Below are 14017 nucleotides of genomic sequence, written 5' to 3'. Positions count from 1 at the left end.
CTCAACACCGCAGGATTTCTTTAGGCCCCAGTGTGGTTCCGGCATGGCACGCTGAGCCTTTGTTTAATTCCTCTTCCTGGTGGGAAATGAGAGTTAAATTTGTCCGTCCAGACACCTCCAGCTAGTCTCTCATTGGTTCTCCCTATTCCTGTTTATTTTCCGCAGAAATTGCAATCTGGGCCAAACAGGAGGTTAAAGGCACTGACTCTCCAAGTGGGGAGAGTGTTAGTAAAGCATCTGGAATGTTGCATCCGAGTACCAGGGGACGAAAACTGAGACACCTTTGAACACGTTTCCCAATCACATGGTGTATCATACTCTGGGTTCCACATGCATGTTTTGGCTGAAGGAAGAATCCCTTAAACCTGGAGAGTTGAGACCCATGGAATGGGTACCATGCAATATGACTTCAAAGGGTCTGCATTTGTCCACCGAACCTCACCAATAATATCACTGCTGCGTTTATGCCGCTGTACACACGCTTGAATCGATTTCGGAGACATATAAATCCATAGGTTTTAAGATTCTTACTAGTCAGGTATATTCGTAGGCTTTTAATATGGGGTGTTGAGTCCACTTCATTGAGCAAGGAGTAGCTCTTGTCTATTACATATTTGGCTTATGGAACGGTATCTGTGCTTATTTCAATCTCTGGTTTTATGCAGCACCCCAACTCACATTTCCCCTTAAGCAAGCATAAGTTGGTTTTCTACATTTGAGACCCTGTTCTGTTTTGTAATTCAGTTCCTGTGTAGCCAAGTTTACATTCCGTGTAGTAGTGATATCTTATGATGTTTCTTTTTCTGTGTGACTTATTTCACTTAGAATCATCGTACCTGAATCCACTCATTATGCTTCTACGGGCCTGATGACATAGATTTCATTGCTGAGTGATATTGCATTGTACGTAAGTACCACAACTTCTTTATCCATTTTTCGCTTTCTGCGATATTAAACTTGTACCGTAAACGAGGTTCTTGTAAACAGAGCTGTCCCAAACTTTGGGGTGGCTGTGTCTTTTTGATTTTAATTTCCCTAAGCTATAGGACCATAAGTGGAAGTGCCCTAGGCTCTGTTGCTTTGTTTTTTAGATGTTTCAGGAAACACCATACACTTCTCCAGAGTGGCTGTTGGCAATTTACATCCCGCCCATCAGCATAACAAGGCTCCCAGTTCTCCATGGCTTGTCCTGCCTTTCTGGATTTTACACTTTTTTCAGATGGCCCTTTTGACCGGGGGGCAGTGAGACTTCATTGTAGTGCAGATTTCCTTTGCAAGCTTGCTTGGTTGGCCAAAAAGTGCGTATGCGTTTTTTCCTGAATATATTCAGGAAAAAACGCATACGCCCTTTTTGGCCAAGTGCATCATTGTGGACGTTCTGCCTCTTTTCCTGTGGTTTACATGCAAATCCAGTCTACCTCCTGAAATCGGTTTCCTGCAATTCTGCCCCGCTTTCAAGTCCTCTTGGCAGCCTTACTTCAATATATTTTTGGACGATAGCTGTCATTTTTAACTCTGCAGGTTTGTGAATGACAGTGCCCCTGAGCTCCTTTCTTCAACTCGCTTTCTTGTGAGCTGGCCGCAACACCGCAGGATTGCTTCAGGCTCTAGTGTGGTTGCGGCACGGCACGCTTAGCCTTTGGTTAATTCCTCTTCCTGGTGGGAAACGAGAGTTAACTTTGCGCGTCCAGACACCTCCAGCTAGTTTCTCATTGGTTCTCCCTATTCCTGTTCATTTTCCGTAGAAATTGCAAACTGGGCCAAACAGGAGGTTAAAGGCACTGACTCTCCAAGTGGGGAGAGTGTTAGTAAAGTGTCTGGAATGTTGCACCCGAGAACCGGGGGACGAAAACTGAGACACATTTGAACACGTTTCCGATCACACAGTGGATCATACTCTGGGTTCCACATGCATGTTTTAGCTGAAGGAAGAATCCCTTAAACCTGGAGAGTTGAGACCCATGGAATGGGTTCCATGCAATATGACTTCAAAGGGTCTGCATTTGCTCACCGAACCTCACCAATCCTATCACTGCTGCGTTTATGCCGCTGTACACACGCTTGATTCTCTTTCGGAGACATATAAATCCATAGGTTTTAAGATTCTTACTAGTCAGGTATATTCTTAGGCGTTTAATATGGGGCGTTGAGTCCACTTCGTTGAGCAAGGAGTAGCTCTTGTCTATTACATATTTGGCTTATGGAACGGTATCTGTGCTAATTTCAATCTCTGGTTTTATGTAGCACCCCAACTCACCTTTCCCCTTAAGCAAGCATAAGTTGGTTTTCTACATTTGAGACCCTGTTCTGTTTTGTAATTCAGTTTCTGTGTAGCCAAGTTTACATTCCGTGTAGTAGTGATATCTTATGATGTTTCTTTTTCTGTGTGACTTATTTCACTTACAATCATCGTACCTGAATCCACTCATTATCCTGCTACGGGCAGATGACATAGATTTCATTGCTGAGTGATATTGCATTGTACGTAAGTACCACAACTTCTTTATCCATTTTTCACTTTCTGCGATATTGAACTTGTACCGTAAACGAGGTTCTTGTAAACAGAGCTGTCCCAAACATTTGGGTGGTTGTGTCTTTTTGATTTTAATTTCCCTAAGCTATAGGACCATAAGTGGAAGTGCCCTAGGCTCTGTTGCTTTGTTTTGTAGATGTTTCAGGAAACACCATACACTTCTCCAGAGTGGCTGTTGGCAATTTACATCCCGCCCATCAGCATAACAAGGCTCCCCGTTCTCCATGTCCTGTCCTGCCTTTCTGGATTTTACACTTTTTTCTGATGGCCCTTTTGACCGGGGGGCAGTGACACTCCATTGTAGTGCAGACTTCCTTTGCACGCTTACTTGATTGGCCAAAAAGGGCGTATGCGTTTTTTCCTGAATATATTCAGGAAAAAACGCATACGCCCTTTTTGGCCGAGTGCATCATTGTGGACGTTCTGCCTCTTTTCCTATGCTTTACATGCAATTCCAGTCTACCTCCTGAAATCGGTTTCCTGCAATTCTGCCCCGCTTTCAAGTCCTCTTGGCAGCCTTACTTCAATATATTTTTGGACGATAGCTGTCATTTATAACTCTGCAGGTTTTTGAATGACAGTGCCCCTGAGCTCCTTTCTTCAACTCGCTTTCTTGTGAGCTGGCCGCAACACCGCAGGATTGCTTCAGGCCCTAGTGTGGTTCCGGCATGGCACATTGAGGCTTTGGTTAATTCCTCTTCCTGGTGGGAAATGAGAGTTAAATTTGCCCGTCCAGACACCTCCAGCTAGTCTCTCATTGGTTCTCCCTATTCCTGTTCATCTTCCGCAGAAATTGCAAATTGGGCCAAACAGGAGGTTAAAGGCACTGACTCTCCAAGTGGGGAGAGTGTTAGTAAAGCATCTGGAATGTTGCACCCGAGTACCAGGGGACGAAAACTGGCACATTTGAACACGTTTCCCGATCACACGGTGGATGATACTCTGGGTTCCACATGCATGTTTTAGCTGAAGAAAGAATCCCTTAAACCTGGAGAGTTGAGATCCATGGAATGGGTACCATGCAATATGACTTCAAAGGGTCTGCATTTGCTCACCGAACCTCACCAATCCTATCACTGCTGCATTTATGCCGCTGTACACACGCTTGATTCTCTTTCGGAGCATATAAATCCATAGGTTTTAAGATTCTTACTAGTCAGGTATATTCTTAGGAGTTTAATATGGGGTGTTGAGTCCACTTCGTTGAGCAAGGAGTAGCTCTTGTCTATTACATATTTGGCTTATGGAACGGTATCTGTGCTAATTTCAATCTCTGGTTTTATGCAGCCCCCCAACTCACCTTTCCCCTTAAGCAAGCATAAGTTGGTTTTCTACATTTGAGACCCTGTTCTGTTTTGTAATTCAGTTCCTGTGTAGCCAAGTTTACATTCCATGTAGTAGTGATATCTTATGATGTTTCTTTTTCTCTGTGAGTTATTTCACTTAGAATCATCGTACCTGAATCCACTCATTATGCTGCTACAGGTCTCATGACATAGATTTCATTGCTGAGTGATATTGCATTGTACGTAAGTACCACAACTTCTTTATCCATTTTTCGCTTTCTGTGATATTGAATTTGTACCGTAAACGAGGTTCTTGTAAACAGAGCCGTCCCAAACTTTGGGGTGGCTGTGTGTTTTAGATTTTAATTTCCCTAAGCTATAGGACCATAAGTGGAAGTGCCCTAGGCTCTGTTGCCTTGTTTTTTAGATGTTTCAGGAAACACCATACACTTCTCCAGAGTGGCTGTTGGCAATTTACATCCCGCCCATCAGCATAACAAGGCTCCCAGTTCTCCATGGCCTGTCCTGCCTTTCTGGATTTTACACTTTTTTCAGATGGCCCTTTTGACCGGGGGGCAGTGAGACTTCATTGTAGTGCAGATTTCCTTTGCAAGCTTGCTTGCTTGGCCAAAAAGTGCGTAGGCTTTTTTTCCTGAATATATTCAGGAAAAAACGCATACGCCCTTTTTGGCCAAGTGCATCATTGTGGACGTTCTGCCTCTTTTCCTATGCTTTACATGCAATTCCAGTCTACCTCCTGAAATCGGTTTCCTGCAATTCTGCCCTGCTTTCAAGTCCTCTTGGCAGCCTTACTTCAATATATTTTTGGACGATAGCTGTCATTTATAACTCTGCATGTCTGTGAATGACAGTGCCCCTGAGCTCCTTTCTTCAACTCGCTTTCTTGTGAGCTGGCCGCAACACCGTAGGATTGCTTCAGGCCCTAGTGTGGTTCCGGCACGGCACGCTGAGCCTTTGGTTAATTCCTCTTCCTGGTGGGTAATGAGAGTTAAATTTGCCCGTCCAGACACCTCCAGCTGGTCTCTCATTGGTTCTCCCTATTCCTGTTCATTTTCCGCAGAAATTGCAAACTGGGCCAAACAGGAGGTTAAAGGCACTAACTCTCCAAGTGGGGAGAGTGTTAGTAAAGCGTCTGGAATATTGCACCCGAGTACCGGGGGACGAAAACTGAGACACATTTGAACAAGTTTCCCGATCACACGGTGGATCATACTCTGGGTTCCACATGCATGTTTTAGCTGAAGGAAGAATCCCTTAAACCTGGAGAGTTGAGACCCATGGAATGGGTACCATGCAATATGACTTCAAAGGGTCTGCATTTGCTCACCGATCCTCACCAATCCTATCACCGCTGCATTTATGCCGCTGTACACACGCTTGATTCTCTTACAAAGACATATAAATCCATAGGATTTAAGATTCTTACTAGTCAGGTATATTCTTAGGCGTTTAATATGAGGTGTTGAGTCCACTTCGTTGAGCAAGGAGAAGCCCTTGTCTATTACATATTTGGCTTATGGAATGGTATCTGTGCTAATTTCAATCTCTGGTTTTATGCAGCACCCCAACTCACCTTTCCCCTTAAGCAAGCATAAGTTGGTTTTCTACATTTGAGACCCTGTTCTGTTTTGTAATTCAGTTCCTGTGTAGCCAACTTTACATTCCATGTGGTAGAGATATCTTATGATGTTTCTTTTTCTGTGTGACTTATTTCACTTAGAATCATCGTACCTGAATCCACTCATTATGCTGCTACGGGCCTGATGACATAGATTTCATTGCTGAGTGATATTGCATTGTACGTAAGTACCACAACTTCTTTATCCATTTTTCGCTTTCTGTGATATTGAACTTGTACCGTAAACGAGGTTCTTGTAAACAGAGCCGTCCAAAACTTTGGGGTGGCTGTGTCTTTTTGATTTTAATTTCCCTAAGCTATAGGACCATAAGTGGAAGTGCCCTAGGCTCTGTTGCTTTGTTTTGTAGATGTTTCAGGAAACACCATACACTTCTCCAGAGTGGCTGTTGGCAATTTACATCCCGCTCATCAGCATAACAAGGCTCCCAGTTCTCCATGGCCTGTCGTGCTTTGCTGGATTTTATACTTTTTTCAGATGGCCCTTTTGCCCGCGGGGTAGTGAGACTTCATTGTAGTGCAGATTTCCTTTGCAAGCTTGCTTGGTTGGCCAAAAAGGGCGTATGCGTTTTTTCCTGAATATATTCAGGAAAAAACGCATACGCCCTTTTTGGCCAAGTGCATCATTGTGGACGTTCTGCCTCTTTTCCTATGCTTTACATGCAATTCCAGTCTACCTCCTGAAATCGGTTTCCTGCAATTCTGCCCCGCTTTCAAGTCCTCTTGGCAGCCTTACTTCAATATATTTTTGGACGATAGCTGTCATTTATAACTCTGCAGGTTTGTGAATTACAGTGCCCCTGAGCTCCTTTCTTCAACTCGTTTTCTTGTGAGCTGGCCGCAACACCGCAGTATTGCTTCAGGCCCTAGTGTGGTTCCAGAATGGCACGCTGAGCCTTTGGTTAATTCCTCTTCCTGGTGGGAAATGAGAGTTAAATTTGCCCGTCCAGACACCTCCAGCTAGTCTCTCATTGGTTCTCCCTATTCCTGTTCATTTTCCGCAGAAATTGCAAACTGGGCCAAACAGGAGGTTAAAGGCACTGACTATCCACGTGGGGAGAGTGTTAGTAAAGCGTCTGGAATGTTGCACCCGAGAACCGGGGGACGAAAACTGAGACACATTTGAACACGTTTCTGATCACACAGTGGATCATACTCTGGGTTCCACATGCATGTTTTAGCTGAAGGAAGAATCCCTTAAACCTGGAGAGTTGAGATCCATGGAATGGGTACCATGCAATATGACTTCAAAGGGTCTGCATTTGCTCACCGAACCTCACCAATCCTATCACTGCTGCGTTTATGCCGCTGTACACACGCTTGATTCTCTTTCTGAGACATATAAATCCATAGGTTTTAAGATTCTTACTAGTCAGGTATATTCTTAGGCGTTTAATATGGGGTGTAGAGTCCACTTCGTTGAGCAAGGAGTAGCTCTTGTCTATTACATATTTGGCTTATGGAACGGTATCTGTGTTAATTTCAATCTCTGGTTTTATGTAGCACCCCAACTCACCATTCCCCTTAAGCAAGCATAACTTGGTTTTCTACATTTGAGACCCTGTTCTGTTTTGTAATTCAGTTCCTGTGTAGCCAAGTTTACATTCCGTGTAGTAGTGATATCTTATGATGTTTCTTTTTCTGTGTGACTTATTTCACTTAGAATCATCGTACCTGAATCCACTCATTATGCTGCTATGGGCAGATGACATAGATTTCATTGCTGAGTGATATTGCATTGTACGTAAGTACCACAACTTCTTTATCCATTTTTCACTTTCTGCGATATTGAACTTGTACCGTAAACGAGGTTCTTGTAAACAGAGCCGTCCCAAACTTTGGGGTGGCTGTGTCTTTTTGATTTTAATTTCCCTAAGCTATAGGACCATAAGTGGAAGTGCCCTAGGCTCTGTTGCTTTGTTTTGTAGATGTTTCAGGAAACACCATACACTTCTCCAGAGTGGCTATTGGCAATTTACATCCCGCCCATGAGCATAACAAGGCTCCCAGTTCTCCATGGCCTGTCCTGCCTTTCTGGATTTTACATTTTTTTCAGATGGCCCATTTCACCGGGGCGCAGTGAGACCTTATTGTAGTGCAGATTTCCTTTTCAATCTTGATTGGTTGGCCAAAAAGGGCATATGCATGTTTTCCTGAATATATTCAGGAAAAAACGCGTATGCCCTTTTTGGCCAAGTCCATCATTGTGCACGTTCTGCCTCTTTTCCTATGCTTTACATGCAATTCCAGTCTACCTCCTGAAATCGGTTTCCTGCAATTCTGCCCCGCTTTCAAGTCCTCTTGGCAGCCTTACTTCAATACACTTTTGGACGATAGCTGTCATTTATAACTCTGCAGGTTTGAAAATGACAGTGCCCCTGAGCTCCTTTCTTCAACTCGCTTTCTTATGAGCTGGCCGCAACACCGCAGGATAGCTTCAGGCCCTAGTGTGGTTTCGGCAAGGCCCGCTGAGGCTTTGGTTAATTCCTCTTCCTGGTGGGAAATGAGAGTTAAATTTGCCCATTCAGACATCTCCAGCTAGTCTCTCATTGGTTCTCCCTATTCCTGTTCATTTTCCGCAGAAATTGCAAACTGGGACAAACAGGAGGTTAAAGGCACTGACTCTCCAAGTGGGGAGAGTGTTAGTAAAGCGTCTGGAATGTTGAACCCGAGTACCAGGACACGAAAACTGAGACACATTTGAACACGTTTCCTGATCACACGGTGGATCATACTCTGGGTTCCACATGCATGTTTTAGCTGAAGGAAGAATCCCTTAAACCTGGAGAGTTGAGACCCATGGAATGGGTACCATGCAATATGACTTCAAAGGGTCTGCATTTGCTCACCGAACCTCACAAATCCTATCAGGGCTGCATTTATGCCGCTGTACACATGCTTGATTCTCTTTCGGAGCATATAAGTCCATAGGTTTTAAGATTCTTACTAGTCAGGTATATTTTTAGGCGTTTAATATGGGGTGTAGAGTCCACTTCGTTGAGCAAGGAGTAGCTCTTGTCTATTACATATTTGGCTTATGGAACGGTATCTGTGCTAATTTCAATCTCTGGTTTTATGCAGCACCCCAACTCACCTTTCCCCTTAAGCAAGCATAAGTTGGTTTTCTATATTTGAGACCCCGTTCTGTTTTGTAATTCAGTTCCTGTGTAGCCAAGTATACATTCCGTGTAGTAGTGATATCTTATGATGTTTCTTTTTCTCTGTGACTTATTTCACTTAGAATCATCGTACCTGAATCCACTCATTATGCTGCTACGGGCCTGATGACATAGATTTCATTGCTGAGTGATATTGCATTGTACGTAAGTACCACAACTTCTTTATCCATTTTTCCCTTTCTGCGATATTGAACTTGTACCGTAAACGAGGTTCTTGTAAACAGAGCTGTCCCAAACTTTGGGGTGGCTGTGTCTTTTTGATTTTAATTTCCCTAAGCTATAGGACCATAAGTGGAAGTGCCCTAGGCTCTGTTGCTTTGTTTTGTAGATGTTTCAGGAAACACCATACACTTCTCCAGAGTGGCTGTTGGCAATTTACATCCCACCCATGAGCATAACAAGGCTCCCAGTTCTCCATGGCCTGTCCTGACTTTCTGGATTTTACACTTTTTTCAGATGACCCTTTTGACCGGGGGGCAGTGAGACTTCATTGTAGTGCAGATTTCCTTTGCAAGCTTGCTTGGTTGGCCAAAAAGGGCGTATGCTTTTTTTCCTGAATATATTCAGGAAAAAACGCATACGCCCTTTTTGGCCAAGTGCATCATTGTGGACGTTCTGCCTCTTTTGCTATGCTTTACATGCAATTCCAGTCTACCTCCTGAAATCGGTTTCCTGCAAATCTGCCCCGCTTTCAAGTCCTCTTGGCAGCCTTACTTCAATATATTTTTGGACGATAGCTGTCATTTATAACTCTGCAGGTTTGTGAATGACAGTGCCCCTGAGCTCCTTTCTTCAACTCGCTTTCTTGTGAGCTGGCTGCAACACCGCAGGATTGCTTCCGGCCCTAGTGTGGTTCCGGCCCGGCATGCTGAGCCTTTGGTTAATTCCTCTTCCTGGTTGGAAATGAGAGTTAATTTTTCCCGTCCAGACACCTCCAGCTAGTCTCTCATTGGTTCTCCCTATTCCTGTTCATTTTCCGCAGAAATTGAAAACTGGGACAAACAGGAGGTTAAAGGCACTGACTCTCCAAGAGGGGAGAGTGTTAGTAAAGCGTCTGGAATGTTGCACCCGAGTACCAGGGGACGAAAACTGAGACACCTTTGAACACGTTTCCGGATCACAAGGTGGATCATACTCTGGGTTCCACATGCACGTTTTAGCTGAAGGAAGAATCCCTTAAACCTGGAGAGTTGAGACCCATGGAATGGGTACCATGCAATATGACTTCAAAGGGTCTGCATTTGCTCACCGAACCTCACCAATCCTATCACTGCTGTGTTTATGCCGTTGTACACACGCTTGATTATCTTTCGGAGACATATAAATCCATAGGTTTTAAGATTCTTACTAGACAGGTATATTCTTAGGCGTTTAATATGGGGTGTTGAGTCCACTTCGTTGAGCAAGGAGTAGCTCTTGTCTATGACATATTTGGCTTATGGAACGGTATCTGTGCTAATTTCAATCTCTGGTTTTATGCAGCCCCCCAACTCACGTTTCCCCTTAAGCAAGCATAAGTTGGTTTTCTACATTTGAGACCCTGTTCTGTTTTGTAATTCAGTTCCTGTGTAGCCAAGTTTACATTCCGTGTAGTAGTGATATCTTATGATGTTTCTTTTTCTGTGTGACTTATTTCACTTAGAATCATCGTACCTGAATCCACTCATTATTCTGCTACGGGGCTGATGACATAGATTTCATTGCTGAGTGATATTGCATTGTACGTAAGTACCAAAACTTCTTTATCCATTTTTCACTTTCTGCGATATTGAACTTGTACCGTAAACGAGGTTCTTGTAAACAGAGCCGTCCCAAACTTTAGGGTGGCTGTGTCTTTTTGATTTTAATTTCCCTAAGCTATAGGACCATAAGAGGAAGAGCCCTAGGCTCTGTTGCTTTGTTTTGTACATGTTTCAGGAAACACCATACACTTCTCCAGAGTGGCTGTTGGCAATTTACATCCCAACCATCAGCATAACAAGGCCTCCAGTTCTCCATGGCTTGTCCTGCCTTTCTGGATTTTACACTTTTTTCAGATGGCCCTTTTGACCGGGGGGCAGTGAGACTTCATTGTAGTGCAGATTTCCTTTGCAAGCTTGCTTGGTTGGCCAAAAAGGGCGTATGCGTTTTTTCCTGAATATATTCAGGAAAAAACGCATACGCCCTTTTTGGCCAAGTGCATCATTGTGGACGTTCTGCCTCTTTTCCTTTGCTTTACATGCAATTCCAGTCTACCTCCTGAAATCGGTTTCCTGCAATTCTGCCCCGCTTTCAAGTCCTCTTGGCAGCCTTACTTCAATATATTTTTGGACGATAGCTGTCATTTTTAACTCTGCAGGTTTGTGAATGACAGTGCCCCTGAGCTCCTTTCTTCAACTCGCTTTCTTGTGAGCTGGCCGCAACACCGCAGGATTGCTTCAGGCCCCAGTGTGGTTCCGGCATGGCACGCTGAGCCTTTGGTTAATTCCTCTTCCTGGTGGGAAATGAGAGTTAAATTAGCCCGTCCAGACACCTCCAGCTAGTTTCTTATTGGTTCTCCCTATTCCTGTTCATTTTCCGCAGAAATTGCAAACTGGGCCAAACAGGAGGTTAAAGGCACTGACTCTCCAAGTGGGGAGAGTGTTAGTAAAGCGTCTGGAATGTTGCACCCGAGTACCGGGGGACGAATACTGAGACACATTTGAACACGTTTCCCGATCACACGGTGGATCATACTCTGGGTTCCACATGCATGTTTTAGCTGAAGGAAGAATCCCTTAAACCTGGACAGTTGAGACCCATGGAATGGGTACCATGCAATATGACTTCAAAGGGTCTGCATTTGCTCACCGATCCTCACCAATCCTATCACTGCTGCGTTTATGCCACTGTACACACGCTTGATTCTCTTTCGGAGACATATAAATCCATAGGTTTTAAGATTCTTACTAATCAGGTATATTTTTAGGCGTTTAATATGGGGTGTAGAGTCCACTTCGTTGAGCAAGGAGTAGCTCTTGTCTATTACATATTTGGCTTATGGAACGGTATCTGTGCTAATTTCAATCTCTGGTTTTATGCAGCACCCCAACTCACCTTTCGCCTTAAGCAAGCATAAGTTGGTTTTCTATATTTGAGACCCCGTTCTGTTTTGTAATTCAGTTCCTGTGTAGCCAAGTTTACATTCCGTGTAGTAGTGATATCTTATGATGTTTCTTTTTCTCTGTGACTTATTTCACTTAGAATCATCGTACCTGAATCCACTCATTATGCTGCTACGGGCCTGATGACATAGATTTCATTGCTGAGTGATATTGCATTGTACGTAAGTACCACAACTTCTTTATCCATTTTTCGCTTTCTGCGATATTGAACTTGTACCGTAAACGAGGTTCTTGTAAACAGAACCGTCCCAAACTTTGGGGTGGCTGTGTCTTTTTGATTTTAATTTCCCTAAGCTATAGGACCATAAGTGGAAGTGCCCTAGGCTCTGTTGCTTTGTTTTTTAGATGTTTCAGGAAACACCATACACTTCTCCAGAGTGGTTGTTGGCAATTTACATCCCGCCCATCAGCATAACAAGGCTCCCAGTTCTCCATGGCCTCTCCTGCCTTTCTGGATTTTACACTTTTTTCAGATGGCCCTTTTGACCGGGGGGCAGTGAGACTTCATTGTAGTGCAGATTTCCTTTGCAAGCTTGCTTGGTTGGCCAAAAAGGGCGTATGCGTTTTTTCCTGAATATATTCAGGAAAAAACGCATACGCCCTTTTTGGCCAAGTGCATCATTGTGGACGTTCTGCCTCTTTTCCTATGCTTAACATGCAATTCCAGTCTACCTCCTGAAATTGGTTTCCTGCAATTCTGCCCCGCTTTAAAGTCCTCTTGGCAGCCTTACTTCAATATATTTTTTGACGATAGCTGTCATTTATAACTCTACAGGTTTTTGAATGACAGTGCCCCTGAGCTCCTTTCTTCAACTCGCTTTCTTGTGAGCTGGCCGCAACACCGCAGGATAGCTTCAGGCCCTAGTGTGGTTTCGGCATGGCCCGCTGAGGCTTTGGTTAATTCCTCTTCCTGGTGGGAAATGAGAGTTAAATTTGCCCGTTCAGACACCTCCAGCTAGTCTCTCATTGGTTCTCCCTATTCCTGTTCATTTTCCGCAGAAATTGCAAACTGGGCCAAACAGGAGGTTAAAGGCACTGACTCTCCAAGTGGGGAGAGTGTTAGTAAAGCGTCTGGAATGTTGCACCCGAGTAGCAGGACACGAAAACTGAGACACATTTGAACACGTTTCCTGATCACACGGTGGATCATACTCTGGGTTCCACATGCATGTGTTAGCTGAAGGAAGAATCCCTTAAACCTGGAGAGTTGAGACCCCTGCAATGGGTACCATGCAATATGACTTCAAACGGTCTGCATTTGCTCACCTATCCTCACCAATCCTATCACTGCTGCGTTTATGCCGCTGTACACATGCTTGATTCTCTTTCGGAGACATATAAATCCATAGGTTTTAAGATTCTTACTAGTCAGGTATATTCTTACGCGTTTAATATGGGGTGTTGCGTCCACTTCGTTGAGCAAGGAGTAGCTCTTGTCTATTACATATTTGGCTTATGGAACGGTATCTGTGCTAATTTCAATCTCTAGTTTTATGCAGCACCCCAACTCACATTTCCCCTTAAGCAAGCATAAGTTGTTTTTCTACATTTGAGACCCTGTCCTGTTTTGTAATTCAGTTCCTGTGTAGCCAAGTTTACATTCCGTGTAGTAGTGATATCTGATGATGTTTCTTTTTTTGTGTGACTTATTTCACTTAGAATCATCGTACCTGAATCCACTCATTATGCTGCTACGGGCCTGATGACATAGATTTCATTGCTGAGTGATATTGCATTGTACGTAAGTACCACAACTTCTTTATCCATTTTTTGCTTTCTGCGATATTAAACTTGTACCGTAAACGAGGTTCTTGTAAACAGAGCTGTCCCAAACATTGGGGTGGCTGTGTCTTTTTGATTTTAATTTCCCTAAGCTATAGGACCATAAGTGGAAGTGCCCTAGGCTCTGTTGCTTTGTTTTTTAGATGTTTCAGGAAACATAATACACTTCTCCAGAGTGGCTGTTGGCAATTTACATCTCGCCCATCAGCATAACAAGGCTCCCAGTTCTCCATGGCTTGTCCTGCCTTTCTGGATTTTACACTTTTTTCAGATGGCCCTTTTGAACGGGGGGCAGTGAGACTTCATTGTAGTGCAGATTTCCTTTGCAAACTTGCTTGGTTGGCCAAAAAGTGCGTATGCGTTTTTTCCTCAATATATTCAGGAAAAAACGCATACGCCCTTTTTGGCCAAGTGCATCATTGTGGACGTTCTGCCTC

Source organism: Pseudorca crassidens, chromosome 4, assembly GCF_039906515.1.
Source record: "Pseudorca crassidens isolate mPseCra1 chromosome 4, mPseCra1.hap1, whole genome shotgun sequence".
Taxonomy (NCBI): domain Eukaryota; kingdom Metazoa; phylum Chordata; class Mammalia; order Artiodactyla; family Delphinidae; genus Pseudorca; species Pseudorca crassidens.
The sequence above is the reverse complement of the archived record's forward strand: the minus strand, read 5'-3'. Positions refer to the sequence as shown.